This window comes from Balaenoptera acutorostrata, chromosome 4 (assembly GCF_949987535.1).
Source record: "Balaenoptera acutorostrata chromosome 4, mBalAcu1.1, whole genome shotgun sequence".
Classification (NCBI taxonomy): Eukaryota; Metazoa; Chordata; class Mammalia; order Artiodactyla; family Balaenopteridae; genus Balaenoptera; species Balaenoptera acutorostrata.
The window spans coordinates 134,628,879-134,637,533 of NC_080067.1; the positions used below are offsets into that span (position 1 = coordinate 134,628,879).

General features: G+C 39.7%; 1 long non-coding RNA gene across 13 annotated transcripts in view; it reads right to left on the reverse strand.

Moving 5' to 3' along the window:
* LOC130708101 (uncharacterized) overlaps positions 1 to 7,538 on the reverse strand; it is a 241,126-nt gene extending 233,588 nt beyond the window's left edge. For all 13 annotated transcript variants that reach the window (XR_009008134.1, XR_009008128.1, XR_009008131.1 and 10 more), the window contains exon 1: positions 7,351 to 7,538. This is a non-coding gene — a long non-coding RNA (uncharacterized LOC130708101). The remainder of the gene's footprint in view (positions 1 to 7,350) is intronic.
* Between the last annotated feature and the right edge of the window lie 1,117 nt (positions 7,539 to 8,655).

The following is an 8,655-nucleotide window of genomic DNA, read 5'->3' on the forward strand; positions in this document are numbered from 1 at the left end:
GTATTACGTGGAGCTGGGAGGTCTCTTATGGACCAGTGTTCTGAAGTTGGCTCTCCCACCTCAGAGGCACGGCCCTGATGCCTGGCTGGAGCACCAAGAGCCTTTCGTCCACACAGCTCAGAGTAAAAGGGAGAAAAAATAGAAAGAAAGAAAGAAAGAGGCTATAATATAGTGAAGTAAAATAAAGCTATTGTAAAGCAAAGCTATACAGACAAAATCTCACCCAGAAGCATATACATATACACTCACAAAAAAAAGGAAAAGGGGAAGAATTAGTATCTCCTGCTCCCAGAGTCCCCCTCCTGAATTTGGGCTGATTCGTTGTCTATTCAGGTGTTCAGCAGATGCAGGCACATCAAGTTGTTTGTGGAGCTTTAATCCGCTGCTTCTGAGGCTGCTGGGAGAGATTTCCCCTTCTCTTCCCTGTTCGCACAGCTCCTGGGGTTCAGCTTTGGATTTGGACCCGCCTCTGCGTGTAGGTCGCCTGAGGGCGTCTGTTCCCCGCCCAGACAGGACGGGGTTAAAGGAGCAGCTGCTTCGGGGGCTCTGGCTCACCCAGGCCGCGGGGAGGGAGCGGTACGGAGGAGGCGGGGCGAGCCTGCGGCGGCCGAGGCCGGCGTGACGTTGCACCAGCTCGAGGCGCGCAGTGCGTTCTCCCGGGGATGTTGTCCCCGGATCCCGGGACCCTGGCAGTGGCGGGCTGCACAGGCTCCCGGGAGGGGAGGTGTGGAGAGTGACCTGTGCTCACACACAGGCTTTTTGGAGGCGGCAGCAGCAGCCCCAGCGTCTCACGCCCGTCTCTGGGGTCCGCGCTGATCGCCGTGGCTTGCGCCCTTCTCTGGAGTTCGTTTAGGCGGCGCTCTGAATCCCCTCTCCTTGCGCGCAGCGAAACAAAGAGGCAAGAAAAAGTCTCTTGCCTCTTCGGCAGCTGCAGACCTTTTCCCGGTCTCCCTCCCGGCTAGCTGTGGTGCGCCAACCCCTTCAGGCTGTGTTCACGCCGCCAGCCCCAGTCCTCTCCCTGCGATCCGACCGCAGCCCGAGCCTCAGCTCCCAGCCCTGCCCGCCCCGGCGGGGGAGCAGACAAGCCTCTCGGGCTGGTGAGCGCCGCTCGGCGCCGAGCCTCTGTGCGGGAGTCTCTCCGATTTTCCCTCTGCGCCCCTGTTGCTGTGGGATCCGCGCTGATAGCCGCGGCTCGCGCCCTTCTCTGGAGTTCGTTTAGGCGGCGCTCTGAATCCCCTCTCCTTGCCCGCCGCGAAACAAAGAGGCAAGAAAAAGTCTCTTGCCTCTTCGGCAGCTGCAGACTTTTTCCCCGGACTCCCTCCCGGCTAGCTGTGGTGCGCCAACCCCTTCAGGCTGTGTTCACGCCGCCACCCCCAGTCCTCTCCCTGCGATCCGACCGCAGCCCGAGCCTCAGCTCCCAGCCCCGCCCGTCCCGGCGGCTAAGCAGACAAGCCTCTGGGGCTGGTGAGTGCTGCTCGGCGCCGAGCCTCTGTGCGGGAACCTCTCCGCTTTGCCCTCCGCACCTCTGTGGCTGCGCTCTCCTCCGTGGCTCTGAAGCTTCCCCCCTCCGCCCCCCGCAGTCTCCGCCCGCGAAGGGGCTCCTAGTGCGTGGAAACCTTTCCTCCTTCACGGCTCCCTCCCACTGGTGCAGGTGCCGTCCCTATTCTTTTGTCTCTGTTATTTCTTTTTTCTTTTGCTCTACCCAAGTACGGGGGGAGTTTCTTGCCTTTTTGGAGGTCGGACGTTTTCTGCCAGCGTTCAGTGGGTGTTCTGTAGGAGCAGTTCCACGTGTAGGTGTATTTCTACTGTATCTGTGGGAAGGAATGTGATCTCCGCGTCTTACTCTTCCGCCATCTTCTCTCGCAACCGTATATGTTGACTTTTAAACCATAATCATAATGGATTATATTATGAATACTATGTCATCATTTTTTTTTCTTCATGTTTATTTTTATTTTGTTTTGGAAACCACCTTACAATCATTATGGATTTTTGGAATTTTCGGAGGTATTATTGTGTCTTCAGTGTTTGGTAATTCTCAAAAATAAAAGTACCAACATTAAGAAATATTCACTGACAAATGGTAGATTCCTGGATATGAAATGGTCCATGAGAAAGCCTGCCATCATATTACATGCCACATCCTGACAGAGCGAGAGCCACGTGAAGAATCATTGAAATGACGTTGAAAAACTTCCCAGACACCAGAATTTATAACACTTGAAATTTGAACTAAGTCCTAGTAGTTTCTGGACTCTTTGATCCCCATGATACTGAAGCAACACTTAGTGCTTAGTGATGAAAACCACATTAATTTTCAGTAATTGGAGCATATGGTGACAAAGAGAAAACAGTTTAGATGCAGTGTTCAGTAAGAACTTCTTTTTTCAAAACTACATTTTCAAATTTCATAATTTCAAAAAGGCATTTAGTGAAAAGTTTTCCTCCTACCCTGCCCCAATCCCCTTCTTTAATGGTAATGTTTCCAACTTCTCATATACTCTTTCATAATATATCTACGGATATACAAGTAAATTTATATATACACTTAGTTTCTTCAGTTTTTTTTTTTTTCAAAAATTGCAGCATATATATAGTTTTTGGCACCTTTTGTTTGTTTGTTTGTTTGTGGTTTTTTTTGCCTCTTAAGCAAATTTATTTCATAAAGTGGATTTAACAACAATGATTCAACAGGAAGATTATTTCTAAAAAGCCTAAAAATGAACTCTAGAATTTTGAAAATACAAGATTTTTAATAATATTCCAGTTGTTTACAAAATTGCAAATGACGTTCCTAGCAATAGTAAGCATACCCTTCATAGGCTCTTCTAAGGTGGTCAGGTAATAGAGTTTTCTTATAGCAGAATGTACTGAAAAACCTAACACTATATATACAAATATATAATCTACAAACTTAAAGTAAAAAATAGAGCACGAATATCCACCTGATCAGAGATTTGTTTGCAGGAATAAGTAAATATGGTACAGTCAATAAAGTGTAAAATATCCGTAGTGGCACCTTGTTTTTTTGTTTTGTTTCGTTTTTTTTAAGTTCTCTAATCAGTATAACTCGGGTATCCTTCCACTTTGACACAGAAAGATATTTTTGTTCTTTTTTTTTTCTTTACAGATAAATAAATCTTATTTAACCTTGTTTAAAAGATAATCTTAGTTATTTAAGTACATACATCATATTTATCTAGTCAGATAACATTCCATGTGTGAAATTCACTAATTTAAAGTTTCTTTTGATGAATACTTGCTGTATAAATCTTTGCTATACTGAAAAACAAAGCAAAAAAAAAAAAAAACCCTACAATGAATAACCACTATATGCGTTATTGCACATGTGTGAGCATACACTTGTGAGGTAAATCCTAAAAACGACATTGATTTTGCATAGGCCATGTGCATCTTTACTTTCAGTAGCTATTACCAAATTGCTCTCTGAATAGGTTTTACCAAATAACACTACTGTAATCCAGTTACATAAGTGCCTGCTTCTCAATCTCTTAGCACCTGAATGTATCAGTTTTTTTGATCTCGGCCAAGCAAAAAAGGGGAAAACTGGCAGTATTCATTACCTTTTCCTCTATGTTAATCAGTGTGATTGATGCTGAATCTATGTAAAGTGACTTGGCACCTGAGGTGAGCCTTAACAAAGACAAACAGAAGGAAGGAAGGAAGGAAGGAAGGAAGGAAGGAAGGAAGGAAAGAAGGAAGGAAGGAGGGAAGGAAGGAAGGAAGGAAAAAAAGAAAGAAAGAAAGAAAGAAAGAAAGAAAGAAAGAAAGAAGAAAGAAAGAAAGAAAGAAAAAAGAAAGAAAGAAGGAAGGAAGGAAGGAAAAAGGAAGGAAGGAGGAAAGAAAGAATAAGGAAAGGAAAGGGAAGGGAAAAGAGGAAGGAAAGGAGAGGAGAAGAGAAGGAAGAAAGAAAGTAGAGAGTGATGGAGAAAGAAAGAAATGAAAGAAGCTGGAAGAATGGAGGGAGGGAGAGAGGAAAGCCATGTAGTAGGTTATATTCCAGGGGGAGTGAATGAATGAGCAAGGTTCAGCTGAAGCTGTGAATGCAGAGTACATGTTTAGTTGATTGGTGCCAGACAGTAGAGTTTAAACTGAAAGCAGTAGATCATTTAGAATTTTTCTCAGCAGAGACATTCCATGATAAAATTAGGATTCAAGAACAATTGGTAAGACAAAATGGTAGGTAGTAAAGGGGCCAGTGGGATGGATTAGGCGGTTAGTTGCAATCATTGTATCATAAGGTGATGTGTGTGGTGAGAGCTGAGAAAACAAACATCGGATAAAAGAACTTGATGATTGTATACAGGAGATGAAGGAATGAATGATGACTTCAAGATTTTTAGTCACATTATTTTATATGAACAGACCAGTCACAAGCACTGAAATTGAAACTGTGATTAAAAATCTTCCAACAAACAAAAGCCCAGGACCAGATGGCTTCACAGGAAAATTCTATCAAACATTTAGAAAAGAGCTAACACCTATCCTTCTCAAACTCTTCCAAAATATAGCAGAGGGAGGAACACTCCCAAACTCATTCTACAAGGCCACTATCACCCTGATACCAAAACCAGACAAAGATGTCACAAAAAAAGAAAACTACAGGCCAATATCTCTGATGAACATAGATGCAAAAATCCTCAACAAAATACTAGCAAACAGAATCCAACAGCACCTTAAAAGGATCATACACCATGATCAAGTGGGGTTTATCCCAGGAATGCAAGGATTCTTCAACACATGCAAATCAATCAATGTGATACACCATATTAACAAACTGAAGGAGAAAAATCATATGATCATCTCAATAGATGGAGAGAAAGCTTTTGATAAAATACACCACCTATTTATGGTAAAAAACCCTACAGAAAGTAGGCATAGAGGGAACTTACCTCAATATAATAAAGGCCGTAATGACAAACCCACAGCCAACATCATTCTCAATGGTGAAAAACTGAAACCACTTCCACTAAGATCAGGAACAAGACAAGGTTGCCCACTCTCAGCACAATTATTCAACATAATTTTGGAAGTTTTAGCCACAGCAATCAGAGAAGAAGAAATAAAATGAATCCAAATTGGAAAAGAAGTAAAACTCACTGTTTGCAGATGACATGACATGATATTATACATAGAAAATCCTAAAGATGCTACCAGGAAACTACTATAGCTAATCAACAAATTTGGTAAAGTAGCAGGATACAAAATGAATGCACAGAAATCTCTTGTATTCCTATACACTAATGATGAAAAATCTGAAAACGAAATTAAGGAAACACTCCCATTTACCACTGCAACAAAACGAATAAAATACCTAGGAATAAACCTACGTAAGGAGACAAAAGACTTGTATGCATAAAACTATAAGACCCTGATGAAAGAAATTAAAGATGATAGTTACACACATTATCTTGGTTATTAATAAAGGTAAACATAAGAGTTCAAAAGTGAAGGGTGTTGTAGCTACTGTTCACAGAAAACTAAAGACATTCATAGAAATTACTTTGGAAGAGGATAGCTTGGAGAGGTTTCTCTACGAATCATCATCAAAACTTTGGGAGCACTTTTGACTTCATAACCAAGCCAACATCTTGGTCATGTAAAAATAGAGAAAAAGGACTTACAGAAAGCGAGATGAATGTGTATTTTCTTAGTGTTTTTAATGTTAGCGACCCATATAGTAGAGAAGGGGTGGGATTTATTTTGGGGTGGGTATGAGTAGAAAACTCAAAGGTTCTTACATTTTTGCCCAGCACCTGCATAAATTATACATTTAATGTAACAGGCTCCAGGTGTGAATGGTGCAGAAACCCACAGTGCAAAGGAAATAAAAGACACTTTTCTAGCAAACCCTGCTGTTTTAAAAATGACTTTTGTATATAATATTGCTTGCAAACTATGAGTAATAAAACAATGACAACACCAAAAAAAAAAAAAAAAAAAAAGATTTTTAGTCACATTATTTCAACCCTCCTGGAAAACAATGTTTCTGTTTTTATGAAAGCACAGGGAACATGTGACGTGATTGACCAAAGGATGTTTTTCCTTCTCTGTCAATATGATTAACAGAAGAAACCCATGCATAACAATTTATCCAAAATAGTAAGTACAGCCAGCCAAGGGACTGATTGGGTATATTCAGTGATAAATTCAGGGAAGTGCTTAGGGGGTGGGGTCTTTAACCCCCTCCACCCTAATTATCTCCATCAGTAACTTCCTTCCACAACTAAACCTACAACCAACCTATGGGGAGCAATGAAGTCACTATACACATACGGCTTTAAGATAACCTGCCCAACTCTTCCTGTAACCAAATATTGACCCTGAGTCTCTGATATAGAAATTCTAGAGACGTCATTGACCTGACTCTCTTTATATATATGATTTGCTTCATCTTATTTACCCTTCATGTATATGTACAATTTATATGTAAGGTCCATGAGAACAGGGGTGTTTTCTTCCTCTTTTGTGCATTACTTTTTTCCCAGTACCTAAATAGTGCTAAGCACATCAAAGATACACATTAAATCTAAATATTTAAACATTTAAATAGCTGTTAAATGGATCTCTGTATGTTGGACATGTAATTGCACGTTAGGACTGGGGGTAAGGGTCTGGTGCAAACTGAACAACTCCGTCTCTCTTTGGAGAAGAAAGTTTGCTCCATTTCTCTTAATATCACTGCAGCAGCCAAGTAATCTCATTGGTGAATCTGTTGTCCCCACAGATTGAGAGACTGAGTCATCTGAGTATGATTTTTATGTTTTGTATGTTTGTTTGTTTTGTTTTTTGTTTTACTGCGTTTTATTTCAGTGTAAGTTTGCAAGATGGTTATTTTTATGTGTTGAATGTTAGCAGCCCAGTGGTTTGAGTCAATTTAGAAGCATTTAATTTTGTTTTTCTCTCATAAATTCTGAGCCCACCCAAGTGCACTGCAATCCATCAAGGCAGGAAACTGAATTTTGTGTGCCAGAGTTTTTGGAATTGATTTAGCTGTACCTGAATCCAAGTTGATCATTCTTTAAACTCCCAGGGCTTAACTGTTTAAGTCTATAGCATATTAAACTCTTAGGTATAAATATTCACAGCCTGTTCACTGCCCTGGCTCTAATTTTAACTTGGAGTTAGTACTGTTTCATTTGGGATTAATGGAAAAGCCAAAATATTTGTCAGAAAACTGCCGAGAGTGTTAAATTTAATTTCATGACTTCTACTGCAGAAAAAGTTAATTTTCCCAGGCTTTGTGAACCCTAAATTTCACCCATGGCTATTAGGCACAACATTTCCTCAAGTTATCTTTCTTGCTTCCCTTCTTTTGGCAAGACTTACCTTGCTGCGAATTTCCTCAATGTGGGCAGAAAGGTTAAAGCAATAAGAACGTGCCGTCGCTGACCTTCCTTGGAACCCGAGTTCTGAAGGCACTCATGTTGATGTGGCAGCCTAACTCTCTAGGGCTTATAGGAAAACTCCAATCTGTTCCGGAAGCTGCTATGAGCCAGCGGCTATGAACTTGTGGCCCAACCACAGAGAATCAGGAACTTCTGAGTTAGAGCCCAGACTCAACTGAACCTCACTGAGTGACCTCGGGCAAGTTACTTCACATTTGCCTGTCCCTCATTTTCCAGCTGTAAAATAGGAAAAAATAATATTTCCTCATTCAAGTTAAGCCGTTTGTAAGTTGCTCCTGCTGTACTCTGGGTTAGTGTTCTTGCATACTTGTCTCTTTGCTTTGGTTTTTAATACCAACTTTAAGAGCAGAATGGGATTGATATTTTATTTTCTAAAGGTTGCCAAATAAAATTTTCAATAATTGAATATGAACTAAATTAAATTATGTATATAGAAATCCACATGAATAATCTTTTTTGAGCTATGCTGTAACACTCATTAGAAACCTCCCTGCCAATTATAACGTGACTTCAATGAGGAAAAGATTTTTGGGGTTATTTTTTTACCCTTACTATATCCCCATAATTTAGAAAAGCACCTTCCATATAATAGATGTTCAATAAATATTTACTGAATAAATGAATAAACAAATAAGTGAAAAATTAAATAATGGTACAAGAATATTATAGAGAAGAATATTATAAACAAAATTTTGATTTTACTATATACAGTATATAGTATACATACTATATACTATATTTATATTTTTAAATAAGCAAGAATTATAAACACATCAGAACATAAAAAGATATAGAAATTGAAGCTATAGATTTATGATACTATAGAATTTTTTATTCATTCTTTGGCTACATAAATTCAAAGCTATCTTGTAACAATCTAAGAAGTCTGCAGAATTTGTGTTACAGGATTCCTGCTCTGTATACTTTTATATCCTAAAGATTCATAAAGCATTTATTAATACTTTTTTCATGACATGTATTGATTCAGATACATTACAAGAGCAGAAAAGTTATTTGACAGAAGTGCAAAAGAAAGTTATTATTTAATTAGAATAGGTATTTTTGGAATGTGAAAAGGATGGGAAATTTTATATAAAGGAAAGTTGAAAAATTAGGTATTGACAAAATGCCAATATATTTTTCTAAAATTACATTTGGTGGCAAAATCCATTTTTTATTTATAAAATTTGCCTTAACATTTAAAAATAATTTAACATTTACCCAG